We start from the raw sequence: 16,238 nt of genomic DNA, 5'->3' as shown, positions 1-16,238 counted from the left end.
TTCTGTAGTGCTACATCTTATACTTTGATAGTCATTTAGCCTCAGCACTTATCAAATTATACACCCCAACATTGCATAACTATTAGCTATTGATATTTAAAAATTGACATAGTTGATAGCAAATATGATCATTCACTTCCATAGAAGACTAAGTAAACTCAGTGAACAGATCATAAAGCTTTAGTGCTGATTCTCTTCATCTGCTGTTTAAGAGTGTCAGGCCATTCCAGTTATTTCTCTTTTGGTTTGGTGAAATGTTTTTTAACATATTAAATCAGTAGTATGTTAAGTCACATTGTAATTCCATATGAACCATTGCTTAGTTTCTCTCAGTGTCTGTTTATTCATTTATCAGCATTTATTAAGCATGTTGTGCAGTCTAGAGCATTGGATATACAGTGGTGAGCGAAATAGACGTGGTTCCCTTCCTTCATGGCACCGACAAACTAGTGTTTAGTCCACGTCCTGTAGACATGTTTTTCATTTATGTGACCTATAAATATCTAGCCTAGTTCTTTTTTTCATGGAACAATGAGTCAGGTAGAAGCAAATTCTGTACTTTTCCCCACACAACTCCTCCTGGCTACAGTTTTTGCCCAGGGGGGAAATGAGATTAAAATGAAAACGAGGGCCTTTACTGAAGAAGGGAAGAAGTTTGTTTGTTTGTTTGTTTTTTTGGTCTTTTCACGGCCACATCCGAGGGTATGGAGTTTCCCAGGCTAGGGGTCTAATCTGAGCCGTCTACCGGCCTACGCCACAGCCACAGCCACAGCAATGCCAGATTCTTAACCCACTGAGCGAGGCCAGGGTTTGAACCTGCAACCTCATGGTTCCTAGTTGGATTTGTTTCTGCTGCACCACAACAGGAACTCCAAAAGGGAAGAAGTTTTAAAACAAAGTTTGAGAACAGTGTGCCAAGAGAGCAAGGGGATCCCTGGAATTTTCTGAATGTAGGGATGTGTATGATGAGGCTCCCGCCTCTGAGACAGGTTTCCCAATAAAGTCCAAAGATTTGGCCTCTTTTGGAGGGAATGTTAATAATGAAAAGTAGAGCTGGCACTGGGACCAGTGGGGTCTTTTGAGTGGCAGAAACCTGTCAATACTAAGAAGGGGGAAAATACTGCTTTTGAGGGGGTTTATTGATTGACATTCAGGGTGAAAAGCTATGGGATACCTATGTTTAATGCTCCATTAACGGACACCTGATTTAGCCTATTTTATAACCACATTGGTATTGAGCTGATCATCTACTGATTTAAGACAGTGAAAACTTTAGTCTTTAGATTGTTTCTCAACATTGATCCTCAAATCGGCATGGTTTTTTAATGAAGGTTTTATATTGGTTTGGCGTAAAATGAGAAACAACCAATCAAAAGACATGTAGTGTTTACTTCCTAAAGCTAAATTTATTCTGAAATTATTTTTTTGCCTCCATTTTGTTCTGTTCTAATGAGACAATAATGGTAGATGGCAGTTCTTGTTTTTTGGGGTTTTTTTGACGTGGTAAATTATTGGCAGTCTTACATAAGGCACCAGTGTTTTGTTTTTATTTTTAAATATTACTGGTTATTAAAATCCAAAAGTCTGGAAACCATTGCTCTAGATTAAATTTAGTAAACTATCAGTGTGTAATTTTCCAAATTGGATGAGGCTTCTTTGCTGGTTCTCAAGCTGGATGTTGCTCTATCTATAAGTTTTATGCCCATGTATTTATGACACATCAGTATTGAGCAGGATTCTCTCTGCCCACAGTCTTAAGATGGCTTTTTATCTTCCTCCAACAGAAATGGAAACGCCTCAGTTTAAAGTGTACCTCATTGTTCCATATGCTGAGGTCAGGAGGCAAACACCTAAAAAGTCTCTCTCTCTATAAAAGCTGCTTTTTAGATGTTTTATTAGTACTGCTGTTGGTTATTTTAATTAGTAGTATGTTTTATTTGTACCTCGAGGCTGTTCAAGCAAAGAATGTAATTCAAATAAACAAAATAATATCTGATGTTTTGGGACACCCACACCTGCTATCTGGACCTTTCCTCTTAAGTACTTACCCAGGTTGGCAGAGAAGCCGGGAAGAGAAAAAGGAGATGATTATGGGGAGTTATGAAATGTTTTACATGTAAGTTCTTGGAAAGCTTGATAACTAAGTAGTTTTCAAATTGGCAGTGCCATTGGCTTCATAACTAGTGGATCTTTCTGAGATAAACACTGAGTTTTCATGAGAAGGCCTGTCTTTTCCATTGTGTACATGTTTCGAGCAATGTTTCCAGAATTCTTTGAAAACCTCACAGACAGTTTGACTGTAAAAATGGTGGGTGATGCTTTTACAAAGCAGGAAAGTTTGCTAGGGAAATTTCTCTCTCTCTCTCTCTCTTTTTTTTTAACCCGAGTACAAAGTAAAGGGCTGCCTCTTCAAGTTCTTACAATGAAATTATAAACTAGTCTCCCAGTTACTTTTCTTTTCAACTTGGCTTTTTTTTTTTTTTTTTTTTTTAAAGAGTGCCCTGCTTGCAAACCAGGGTGCTGAACTATATGCTTTTGACTTAATTTTTAGAGCTGAAATTTTGTTGATTTTGGACACCTTTCCTGTGGTTTTTTTTTTTTTTTTTTTTCCTCCTTTCCTCTTTGATTAGTGCAGTCATTTTTGGAGTCTGCCAAAGATGAGGCAAAACTAGTGCAAGAGGTACATAGAAGCCTTTAAGTGCTTTTTTCATTTAAACACAGCACTTGTAAAATGTGTGTCATAGAATTCTAAAGCTGGAAAAAAAATTTGTGGGTTTTTTCACCCACTTGCAGACAGAACCTAAGCCACACTAAATTACTAAATGGTCTACCTGACTAACATTCTCTCAGAAAAAGAAATCCATCACTGTAGGCCACCAGATATTCATTTTTTAAAAATACATTTAAAATATTAAATATTTTAAAAATATATTATTTAAAAAGATGCAGACCACTGTCCTTTTGGAAACTTTTTTATACCTCAAAATATTTTTAAAATGCTACTGTTTATATGTAATCCAAGATTTAAAGATGTCAGAGACTTAAGAAATGAGATCAAGGTCTCTACTGTCTTATTCTACTTCCACTTTATCTCCCCTCTGCCCATCTTATTTCCCAGTTGCCTTGAATATAGGTACTCAGTACATTTTTGTTGAAGTGAACGAGAAACTGCTTTCTGTCCCCAAGTCAACTTGTAATCTTTCTTAGAAAGTGGGTTGAATAAAGAGATTTTAGCAAATTCAGCCAAGGAGCCAACCCACAGTGGTCTTAATACTTTTAAGACCCACATGAATCCTCTATCGTTGTGTAAAGAATAAAGTTAAAATTTCTCTTCTAAATCTCACCAAACAGCAAAACAGAAACTCTTGATGTTATACGTAGAAGCCAATGATAAGTCCTTAAGAATCCAGCTACAAGGAATATGGACACATGAACAGAAAAAGTGTGTTCTATAAATGTAAGTTATGACATGAGTATAGTGTGATATGAAAAATTTAGGAACTATAACAGCTTATATATCTAAATGAGAATTGTGTCTTTAAAGAAGTCTGTCACCTCACCTTGGGAAGCTGAATATTTAACTTTATATTATTGCTATTGTACCAGGGAATTTGGAGTTCTTTTGGAATTGTCTTTACTGGTTATGACCCTTTTAAAATAAGTTTGGGTGTTCCTAATTTTTTTGGAAATAACCATTCATGAATTAATTGGGTAGTGATGATAGAGTTAAGACTGGGTGGGATTAAATAATCAAGTGCAAGCATACCCTAATGAGATGATTTACAGAGGATTTTCAGAAAAATTTTGCACAGAGGAGCATTATTGGAATAAATTTATCTGTCTTCTGGTTGGGTCTGTCTGCTGCTGTGGTTTTCCAGCAGTGTTGGTTTGTATAGTGTGGGTAGTGTGTGTGTGTGTGTGTGTGTGTGTGTGTGTCCCGTGTCCTTGCATCCTTGAATTCTTTCTTTTGACCATCCTGCTAACTGTTGCCCAACATAATGTCACGAAGTAGCAGCTGCTGTTTTGTGCAAATGCAGCCTAGCAGAGTTCCAACAGCTTTGCTTCATTTCTGGTGGACAGGCTTGGACCCAGTGCTATAACTACTTCTTAGGCTCACCAATTGGGCTAAAACTTTATGCTGTGTTGTGCTGTGTTTAGAAAGCTATCCCAATCTTAATTGATTTGTTTTTCTATTTTCAGTTTATTAGGACATTGTATCTCAATCATTTTTTTTGATTTTAACTGCCTGTCAAAGTTTTTGGGAAGGCAAGTTTTCTTCTTCTAGGCCAGTGTGCATTTTTTTATTTGTCTTTAGACTTATCACCTTTGTGATATCACATTTGTGGTGGTTGGGTCCTAACTGTGACTGACCTGTGTGTCAACTAACAAACCTGCTTGAAGAGTCCCATTTTCAGGGTACGGCACACTGACATGGTGCTATGGCAGTTTTGATGAAGCTGTATCTGACCTAATTCCCATCACCAGCAGGGCCTCCTGGGAAATTTAGACTAGCTTATTTTATGCGGCCAAGTTTAAAAGCTGGAATGAGGTACTTGGAAATCAGTATCAGTATGTTCCAGGTCTCTAGGAAACTCATGACTCAGCAGGTAATATAAAAATCATCCTGATGGAGATCCAGTTCTTAATCAGCATTGATTCAGGTTCGTTTGTAGCAAAGATATTTTTTTCCTTAGATTTCTAAGTTTTTCTTGTTTTGCTTTTTCTTACATGTTTGTATACATTAGACTATATTTCCTGAAAATGGGTTTCTCCTTGAGGTCTTATTTCCTTGTTATTAAAAGGAAATCTAAACCAAACCCCAAGAGGCTGTCTTTTGTAATGGCCAGGGAAAATTCGTTCGATTTGGTAAGGTCTTAGCAAAGCTTTGGGCTTATTAACAACTGTATTAAATTTATTACTTAACACTTATCTAGAGCTATTTTCTAAATGTTTTCATATTTCTCCTTCTCCATCAGAGAAGGTTAGCCAGATGTCTGTCTGGATCTTTATAATATCAGGCTGTTCAAGGTTAGCTAGTTCTTTGCAAACTTACATTTTTGCATTTGGCATCTGTTTTGTGGTTATCCTAACTGTGTTATTTTTTCCCATGAAGCCAATTCCAATGACAAACCTGAAAACCTACTGAATGTTGGATTTGTGGCCAGCGTTGCCTCTATGATGCTTGCAAAGTAATCCCCTTGAAATATTTGCTGTATTTTGTGTTTTTAATAATCTCTCTCCCAAGTCATTTTTTAGAATTTCACTGTATATAGCTATGTGTTTAAATATGCGTAATGCTCCTGAACTGCTCACTGTGGATGCCAGAATTATCTTATCTCCACAATTCTTGGTTTCCTGTGCTCTAGAAGCAGGAAGAAATAGTCCCTTTGAAAGAAAGTGGAACAGGAACACTTGACTTTAAAAAAAGAAAAAAACACAAATATTGTGAATAGAACCTGACTCGGCTCTTGCTCAGACCCCTTCTCTTTTTGGTGTGTAATTAAGACCAGATTGACTCCTGTTAGAGCTAGCAGCCCCTCACTGTTGCCTTTTTCTACGTGTGACCTTTGATCTCAGTGACCTTTCCTGGGGTTGGTCCTAGGCCCTTTTCATTGCATTGGAGCTGAAGTGGCTCATGTGGAGTTGATTATTTCTTTGCTCATTTGGCCTTTTTGGAGGCCATACCTCCAAGTCACTTCCATTTTCTTCCTTGACTTCTGATGGCCCACAGTGAAAGAAAATGCTTCTGCTGGCAGTAGGAGCCGTGTGTATGCTTGACTGATGGACTCTGGAGAAGTGCGGGCAGGGCTGTGAGGTCTCTAGGTGTCAACACTTTAAAGGATGTTGCTCTGAATGACTGTGTGATCCTCCCATGCTCATGAAGTGGGTACTTCAAAGAGGACTTGAGTTCTGGGAAGAAGAGTTCCACCAGTTATTGACCTGGCCTGGGTATTGGGAGTCCTGTGGCTCTACTTTGACAAGATCTATGTGCTTCTTGTGCTGCCTCCCAGCTGCATGACAGGTCTGAGAATGCATCACTGTCGGCTGCACAGGAGTGTAAAGGAATTCTCTAGTGTCTGTGAATAACCTCCAAGATGAACATGCCAGCTCTCAGAGGGTGTGCTTGTTCCACTGGACTTCGAATAGCACTTTCTTCCCTTCTTCCTTCCTCCTCCTTCCCCTGCCCTTACCTACTCCCCCCAGGCAAACCACTGAAGGATGCCTGCCAGCTGTTACTCTCATTTCTCCAGACCCCATGTGGGCAGCCTAAAGACTGTCACTGATCAAAGGCTTCGGTGAAGGAATGTGTCTGGTTACCTAAACTCTGGTACCTTTGAAAGGTATAGCAGTGTGAAATTCACTGACAGTTGGAAACACATTTTTAAAGAAAACTGAGTGTGTGATTCCATCCTTGGAATATCATTTTCTGCCTTTTCCTTTTTAATTTTTTAAAAAATTAGTATTGATAATATGGGTTATTTTGAGTGAGGGATTGCTACCCCTTTAAAGGTGATTTTCTTTTTTTCAGAATTCAGCCTGAGGCCCCCTTCCCAGTGAGGAGCAACAGTTGCTTCTCTCTTAAGCATGCCAAGCTTCTTTTTGCATTACTGCTAGGTCTCTTTCCCAGAGTTTCTCTTACAGCCAACCCAGCTCATTAACTCTGCACCTTAAGATGCATCCTCTCCTTCCCTGCTTCCCACCAAACCGCAGCAACAAATCACGGGAAACCCTGTTGCTTCTGGTGCATTTCCTGTCCTAGTGCAGGCACATTGTCCATGCTCTCCCTCCCTTGTCCAAGTCAGAAATCAGAGGGCAGCCTTCATTCCTTTATTTATAGCTGAGGCAGTAGGGAAACAGAAGTGGACAGACAGTGGGTTCCAGAGATGTCTAAGAGCTGTGTTCCCCCATCCGCATCATTTACTAGCCAAGTCATATATAAAAGCTCCTCAATAGCTTTTATTTATGTTCACGTCTTAACATTTTCTAAATCTTTTCCACTTACCCCTGAGGTTTCCTTAGTACAAGTCCCCATCTTCTTTCATGACATCCCCTCCTCGGCTGTCCTCCACATTGCAGTGTAAATGATTTTGCAAAGGCACAAGTCTGGTCTTGTCCCTTGACTGCTAAAAGCTATGAGTATTCCCCTCCCAGGAAAAAATCCAACTGCCCCAAGCTGACTTATTTTGTTCTTTATGCTCTGGCTTCTCTTCACTCATGTGACCTTGCCTCTTACTGCTTATGGTCCTCCCATCCTTACTCCCCCTCCAGCCCCCACTTCCTTGCTCTCTGTATCTTTAGTTCTGCACACACACTGTTCCTTCTGCTGGGAATGTGCCACTCCCGTTGCTTTTCCTGAACTTCTCCATCTGATTCACCTAATCACTGCTTCCTCTGAGAAGTCTTCTCAGCGCTCTAAATCTCTGTTGAGCGACCCTCCTTTTTTTCCCCAAAGCACCTGTCCTGACTTTATTCTGTGGTTCACCTCTCCCTTCCTCCCTTGTCTCTATGAATTCCTAAAACCCTCTCTTTCTTTAGAAGCCTTGTTTCTTGGAGAAAACCATTTCCATTGACTTGGATGGGGAAAAAAAAATCATGATCCATCCGAGATAGCCACACAGTTTTCACAAATAGAAAAAACATTCAACTAAGCAATAAACATAAATTTGTATAGTTGATAAGCAATATTTTGAAAGTAAGTAAATAGTTTATTCCTAAATGAAGTGCTGCACAAAGAGAAAGGGAAGACTTGAGGGTGGGGGCGGGTGAAGGGGGGCTGGGAGGAAGTCCTTCAGAGGTGGAGGAGCCTCAGGAAGTGGACTTGGAGACAGGAAGTCTTTTAAAGGCAGGTAGTTCTCTTGCATCCACATGGCACTTAAAAACAAAGTTACAGCACACAAAAGCATCTTGTGGCAAAATAAGGCCATGCACAGGAGCGTGCCACAAGTCACAGAAATGATATATACAGGTTGTTGAAAGAAGGTTAGCAAAAACCCTCACCATCCTTTCTCTCCTGGCCTCTGTTCACAAAGCGCAGTGTTTGGAGTTCATACAAATATATATAGCAAGCTATTCACATTCCTCTTGGTGATATTTTCTGACTAAAAACTGGTGTTGTGTAAACCGGTGGGTGTGGCTTTGCCTGAAGCTGTACTGTCAAAGTACCATTTTTTAGTTTCTGATTGAAAAGATTATAAAAAATTTTATACCAGATAAAAAGAAGCCATTCACAACATGTCATAACTTTTCGGGAGCCCTTGTGACAAAAAGTTTAGTTGGTCTGTCAGGTGAGTTGTGTTTCAGTGGCTTCTTTAATTGTCACCTGTCCTCACCTGACTTGAAGCCTTGTGAAGACTGCTGTCCTGTCTATTTTGTCTCTGGCTGAGTTCCCAGCGTAGCACAGTGCCTGAGGTGCAGTAGGCACACACTAAGTATTTGTTGAATGAAAAATGAATTCCTCTCCTTTGAACTCTTTAATACTTTTTACTCTCTCCTTGTACTTTTTTTTTTAAATGACATGTAGTTGATTTACAGTGTTGTGTTAATTTCTGGTATATAGCAAAGATTCAGTTGTAAATATGTATATATATTCTTTTTCATATTCTTTTCCATTATGGTTTATTCTAGGACATTGAATATAGTTCCCTGTGCTATACTACTTAGGACCTTGTTTATCCATTCTCTATGTAATAGTCTGAATCTGCTAATCCCAAACTCCCAATCCACCCTGCCCTGTGCCTCCTCTCTCCCTTGGCAACCACAGGTCTAAGTCTGTGAGTCTGTTTGTTTCTTAGATAAGTTCATTTGTATCATGTTTTAGATTCCACATGAAAGTGATATCCCATGATGCTTGTCTTTCTCTGACTTACTTTGCCTAGTATGATAATCTCTAGGCCTATCCATGTAGCTGCAAATGGCATTAGTCCATTCTTTTTTCATGGCTAAGTAATATTCCATTTTATAAATATACCACATCTTCTTTATCCATGCCTCTGTCCATGGACATTTAGGTTGTTTCCATGTCTTGGCTATTGTAAATCTCCTTGTACTTATGACACATTTCTCTCTTATTTTTGTGTTTTTTTTTTTTTTTTTAAATGTTTAGGGCCACACCCATGGCATGTGGAAGTTCCCAGGCTAGGGGTCGAATTAGAGCTATAGCTACCAGCCTATGCCACAGCCACAGCAACGTGGGATCTGCACTGCGTCTGCAACCTACACCACAGCTCGTGGCAACACTGGATCCCCTACCCACTGAGCAAGGCCAGGAATAGAACCCGCATCCTCATGATTGTTTCCACTGAGCCACAGTGGGAGCTCTGACACTTTTCTTTATTCCAAAATTAATTATGTTCAAGCCCTCTTTCCCCAATTAGGCTGCAGTATTCTTTTAGTTCAGGAGTTATGCCTTCCTCATCTTCCTTATCTTTATACCCCTCCCAGGATCTTGCCCAAAGTAGATGCCATATATATGGAATTAATCGAGTGAATGAATATTTCTTGGAAAAAGTAAGATTCTTTGAGAAATCTGTGTAGGAAATGATATTTGCTTCTTAGCTAAATTATTCAAATATTCAGAATGAAGAAAACTTTGAGAGGAGATTTGAAGTTGGACGTGATTAAGGTCAAAGTAGTTCAGTGGGTTAAAAAAAAGTTTATTATTTGACTTATATTTGAAATTGTACTGAACTATTCAGTACCTAATAAAATGATTTAAAGTAGATGTGTTTAGTTTTTCTTTTGTTTATTGCCAAAAGTCATTTGTTCTCAACATTTGGGAAATAGGATGCTTTGAAATAGATGGTTTGAAAGTAAGGATTTTTTTTTTTTTTAAGGAAGTTACCGTTTCATAAAGAATAAGATACCTTTGAAAAAGAAAACTAATGTAAAGAATTGTCTATTTTGAAGGACAATACTGATCCCAAAGCTGTGTTTTTGTTCACAAAGTAATTACAGTTATTCCCTGAGCCTCAGAGAAAACTATAAGAAAGTCTGATATGGGAGTCTAGGGAGGGGATAATTCAGAGAGACAGCTTTGATCATCCTTGGGAAAGCAAAGGCGTTCCTTCAAACAGAGGAATCAAATCTAGAAATTCAGGAAAGACTTTTCCCAAAGGATTATTCTGGCAGCATGTTGAGGAGGGGTTATAAAAGCATGAAGTTCACAACCTGAACTGTAAGTTAAGTAAATGTTAGGGAGCTATTTCCTTTCTTATTCTGAGATGAGGCATACCTTTAACTTCCCTTTGCCCACAGAAATTCTGCTAAGCCTGGGATGGCTTAAAGGTACATTCTGTAATGCAAGACAAATTGCATTACATGCAGACAAGTGGGAAAGGCTTAGAGAAAGTTCTGTAACTCAGGAGATACCAGCCATTCTTTAGGAGCATTGGGCCAGGACTTCAAGGAACAGCACTTGGCCCTGTGGGGGGAGAGAGGATAGCGAGGAGAGTGGGTAAAAAAAAGATTTTTACTGCATAGAGGAAAGAGTTATCCCCTGATTTGTAGGCTGGATGGGGACTTAGCTGTGCTATTTTTCTTTTCTTTTCTTTTCTTTTCTTTTCTTTTCTTTTCTTTTCTTTTCTTCTCTTCTCTTCTCTTCTCTTTTCTTTTCTTTTCTTTTCTTTCTTTCTTTCTTTTTTGTACCCTGGAGAGACTGTACTACAGATGTTTTCTGGGTAGCAAAGTGATCACTGAACATCTCAGACACTGAAGTTAGCCACTCAGAACTACAGTGAAAATAATGGAAGTTAGGTTGTCCATTAAACTCCTCTGAGGATATGAAGGAGATAGAAGAACTTCCTTGTGGCCATGTTAATCCCTTCTGAGACCAGTGAGTTAGATAAGCCTTAATAGCTCTGTTTTTTTGCATAGGAAATTGGTTGCCATTGTAAGGCAAGATCGAATCCAATTTAAAATCCAGCTCCTTGAGCTCTTTTACTACCTCTAGGGGTTTAGGGAAGTGGAGGTATATATATGCTTTATGGACAATAAAAGCAGTAAGGAAAGGAGAATAACATTTTGAAATGATTGATAATTTACTGTTTTAAATGGCAGTAAATATTGCCAAAAAGTGTCAGCAGTTTTTGCATACAAACTTATTTTTAGAGAAATACGTGTTATAAGTTAAAAATCACACAGTATAGCAGCAGTGACCCCTTAACTGATTTTAAATAAATTTTGGGTAAAAAGCAAAGATTTCTTTTTGTGTTCTGTGGTGTTTTTTGTAACTGAAAGTTCAGGGATAGACAGGGTTTGATCAGTGTGGTCAGCAGTGTCCATTTCTTTCATAATTTCTGCAGTTACTTTCATGTAAATTTAGAGTATGGTCAGAGAAATCCCTAACAGATTAGACAGTGAGTTGCTCTGTGCCTGCTCAGATACTTTCATTAATTACAAGTTCATATTTTATATCCATTGTTTGCTTACCTCATTGTAAGGGTATAAACGATACGTGGTGAGTGAGGGTTCCCCTACTGTGCTGGTGGGGAATTCCTGGGGATGGAGTTGTGCCTTATTGCTGCCTTTTTGGAAAACAAATTGACGATCTGTATATGAAGAGCCTTAAAAATGTTTTTACCCCTTGGCCCAATAATTCCAGTTTTAAAAATCAGTTCTAAAGACAAAATTAGAAGACTTGTTAAAAATTTATGGACAAAGATACTCATAGAAGCATTATCTGTAATAGCAAGTATATATATATACACACACACACACACACACACACACACACACAAATGTATGAAAAAATGTAGTCTAACTTTCCAGTGGGGAATGGCTAAGCAAATTAAGTACATCCATTCAATAAGCATCTACAGCTGTTACAAATTATGTTTACGAATAACATTAATAAGTACACATGATCATTAGATGATAAATAAAAGCAGGATTTAAAACTATATTTCATATCTATTTTGATCTCTAGTTCTGTAAATAGACACAATTGAAAATGATTTGTTGAAAATGCAGTAAAGTATTGATGAGTTTTCTTTAGGTGGTGGAATTGTCATGCTGATTTTCTTTTGTGTGCATTGATTTATTCCACATTTTCTGTCTGAATGTGTAAGTTTTCTTATTGATATTTGTAGAAACTTTCTGTTAGCAATTTTCTGCTTGATAAAGTAGCATATTCATTATAGAAAGTATGAAAAAAAAGTATGAAAGTATGAAACAAAAACTTAAATATTTTGTTTAAAATATCACCTGGCATTATGCTGACCGCAATGGGTACTAAGTCAAAATTCTGTTTTTTAAATTTTTTTACCTGAGAATATTTGAATGTTATGTATGTTGGAACAGAGGTTAAGCTGCCTTTGGTAAATGATGTGTGATGGAGTAGGCTGGTGTCCTCTTATTGAGGACCTTTTCTCTGCTGGCCACTGTTTCCACATCAGAAGTGAGGTTAAGAGGAGGATGGGATAGCAGTTTCTAGGGCTCTTGTCTCCCTTGCCAAGGCAAATTTCTGTGGGTAAGAAAAGTGACATACATGATAAGGTCACTGATCTATGTGTAAGAAGATGGCAGGAGCCTTGTTCAGTTGTGATAAACTTGACCAAATAAATTGTTTCTTTGCTAGAGCAATGCAGGGCAATTATATATATTTATATTTATATGCATATAAATGATAAATATATAAAATTTATATGGGTATATACTTATGTATTTATATATAGGTTTTAGATATATATATTTTTGTTTTCCAAGAAATTGCTAGTCCAATAGCAATATACAGTATTATCAAGAGTTTCTTCTTTTGACAAACATGGTAGTTTTGAAATTGATGTAGTATTGAGTAATTATCCAGCAGAGGTAATACATATACTCTGATTTATACATCATCTAATCCTCCGTGTGGTCAGGGATGTTTATTTGTGAGGTTGGACCTAGGTTGCTCTTGGTGACTGTTGAATATAACTTTAAGCTACCTGACCCATAGAGCAACAGAACCTGGGTCCTTGTTCTCAATATCACAACTTTCCAACAAGCTGAGAAGGCTTGCCATGGATAAATATAAACCAAATCAACAGTTAAGTAAATGACTTTAGGGTCATAATTTCTTTCCAGTCTTCCAAATAACTGACAGCAAGTTGATCTAATAAAAAGATAGGGGTATTCCCTTGAGAGGATATTTAGGTAGCAATAACGAACTATGACATTTTAAAGGACATCTGTAAAGTAACTTACTAGACCATGTGCTGGGGTTAAAGTTGACTCTGGAATTTGTTTCACTGCTTTTCAATAAATAAATAGTTGAGGAAAGATTTGGCAAAAGGGTGAAACACTCTTCCTTGTCCTCATCCTCTCAGGAAAGTGTCTCCTGTTAACAAATTGTTTGAATGTTTACTTTGCCTTGACTCCTTAGCAGTGGTGTGTCAGTTCTTACCCTTGAACCAAGGGGGAATTCAAATAAACCAAAAAAACTTTTCACACAGCTGGTCCCTTCTGCCAGTGAGTGGTACCAAAGTATTTTTCTCCCACTTTTAAAAGAGCTCCGCAAGAAAATTTTTAAAAGGCAGTCCTCGATGTAGATAAACTTGAGTTTGCAAGTTGTAGATTTTGGAGTATGTGGTATAGAGAAGCGAGCAGATCCCAGGAACTATCATTTGATTTATTCAAAGCCATACTTAGGGTGCCTTGCTATGTATTGCTGCCCAGTTTTACCAGTAGTTAGAATTAACCTTTCTTTGCATAAATGAATATGCATGTAGAATTCTCATTTCTAACATGTTCTCTCTCTGTTTTTGCTTTTAGGGCTACACCTGCGGCATATGGAAGTTCCTGGGCCAGGGACTGAATCTGAGCTGCAGCTGCAACCTATAGGGCAGCTGCAGCAATGCCAGATCCTTTAACCCATTGTGTTGGGTGGAGGGGTCAAATCTGTGCCTCTATAATGACCTGAGCCACTGCAGTCAGATTCCTAACCCACTGTGCCACAATGGGAACACCTGTTTTTGCTGACTTTTGAAATTATATATATATAAATGAAGGAATAAGCAAATGAAGGAATAAAAATATAGCTAAGTTACACTAAATTCAGATGAGATGAGAGTTCTTATTAAATACTACTCTTTAAAGTACTTCTGGGGGAAATGAATCCGACTAGGAACCATGAGGTTGCGGGTTCGATCCCTGGCCTTGCTCAGTGGGTTAAGGATCCGGCGTTGCTGTGAGCTGTCGTATAGGTTTCAGACATGGCTCGGATCTGGTGTTGCTGTGGCTCTGGCATAGGCCGACGGCTACAGCTCTGATTCGACCCCTAGCCTGGGAACCTCTATATGCCATGGGTGCGGCCATAAAAGGACAACAGACGAAAAAAAAAAATTAAAGTACTTCTGGGAATCACATTATACTAAGGTATTCCTTTCATTTTAGGAAACATCAAGTGTCTATTTTCTGCCAGGCATTAGAATTTGCAAAGTTGAATATGACATCATTCTTGCCTTCAAAGAGGACATAGCTATGTAACCAGATAAACTGCAGAACAGAGTAATGAGTGTGGTGGTAGATAGTGACCAATGTCACATAGCACAGGGGAAAGAGAATGAACCATATCTGGAGGACTGCATGGACCTTGTGAATATTACTAATTTTATTTATCTTGTTTTTTGTCCATCTCTTCCACAGAATGTAAGGGACATGTTTTTGTCTGTTACCTCTTTTTATTTGTATATACATTTAAGTTACTCTATCCTTACCTCCTAGAATAGTACCCAGCAGATAATAAGCATACAATAAATATTTGTTGCATGAATGAATAATTTTCCTTCCAAAAAGAATTTAGCAATTATATTTCCACCAGCAATATATCATAGTGATTTTTACCCATATTCTTATAAGTGCTGGGTTTTTGTTTTTTAGCTTTGTAAATTTGCTATATTATCTCTATATTAAAAAAGCACAAAAACAGACCTTTCCATTGGTGCCATCCGTCTATCTCCAGAAATTCTCCCTGTTTTTCTGCTGCCCTTTTATAGCAAATCCTTAAAGGACTTTTCTGTGCCTGTTTCTTCATTTCTTCCCTTCCCATTCTATCCCAGACCAATCAGACTTTGGTCCCTTCTCCATTGACACCTTTCTTGTTGTACCACCAGTGATCTCTGTTAATGCCTTTCTGATGGTGTCTCATCTTACTCTGTTCCTTAGCAGTGTTTGAGACAGTTGATGAATCTCTTCTTCCAGAAATATTTTCCATTTTTCTCTCTGGACACAGCATTCCTCTGGATTTCTTCCTATTTCTTGGACTACTTCTTCTTAGTCTCCATTGCTACTTTTTTCTCCTCTATTCCATCTCTAAAGGTTGAAGTTTCTCTTCTCCTCTCTCATATTTTCCTTAGAGCTCATCTAGTGCCAAGGCTTTGAGAAGTCCATTTATCTGCATTTTCAGCTCTGACTTCCCCCACAGCTACAGACTCTTCTGTGCAACTGTCGCCTTGACAGTAGTACTTGATCAAGACCCCAGACTTGCCTTGACCAAAATGCAACTTTTGAGCAATCTCGTCTTCAGCTACTTTCCCCTCTCCAGTCTTACCCATTTCAGTAGACAGAGCTTTTATTTATTTTCTTATACCAAAAACTGAGAGTTAACCTTGATACATCTCTTTGTCTCACTCTGTATCCAAGCCTTCGTCATTCTATTGGTTTACCTTTAGTGTATATTCTGAATCCGGTGACTTCTCACCACCTCCACAGTTGACTCCCTGTCCTAAGCCCCACACATGCTCATCTCTCTCTTGAGTGATGACATCACCTCCCACTTGGTCTCCCTCCTCCGTTCCTGCTCCACTTCAGTCTAGTCTCCACCAGCAATTGATCTTCTTCAAGCATAATGAGGTCCTATTACTCCCTTCTCTAAGCCCTCCGAGGGCCTGCCATTGCCTTTAGAGTTACTGCCAGAATCTTCACTGTGGCTTTTGAAACTAGGTGGGATCTGGCCCAGCTTTTCTCTGTGCTCTTTTCCTGGCTCATCCCATCTCACCACAGCGGGCTTTGGATGTTCTGCAGAGAAGCTCAGTCCCCACACAGGCCTGCCCTTGGTATGCTCTGCACAATCCGTGAGCCTAAGCCCCCATCTGAAAAAAGGGAATATTTTAAGGAATGTAGAGGAAGAATGCCTTTTGGTTATGTTGAGTTTTAGATGGTTGTGAGATATATAAACAAATGCGCTAAAGGCAGTTATGCATTCGTTTGGAATGATTGGTTTGGTGTAAAATAAGCATTGTCTTAGTATCTTGGAAGAATGA

The 16,238-nt window shown here is 38.6% G+C and overlaps 1 protein-coding gene across 5 annotated transcripts in view; it reads left to right on the top strand.

Moving 5' to 3' along the window:
• The window catches only part of CDON (cell adhesion associated, oncogene regulated), a 99,339-nt gene that overhangs the window by 20,651 nt on the left and 62,450 nt on the right, over positions 1–16,238 (top strand). The window lies entirely within an intron of this gene.

The sequence above is a fragment of the Sus scrofa genome, chromosome 9, assembly GCF_000003025.6.
Source record: "Sus scrofa isolate TJ Tabasco breed Duroc chromosome 9, Sscrofa11.1, whole genome shotgun sequence".
NCBI lineage: Eukaryota > Metazoa > Chordata > Mammalia > Artiodactyla > Suidae > Sus > Sus scrofa.
The sequence above is the reverse complement of the archived record's forward strand: the minus strand, read 5'-3'. Positions and strand labels throughout refer to the sequence as shown.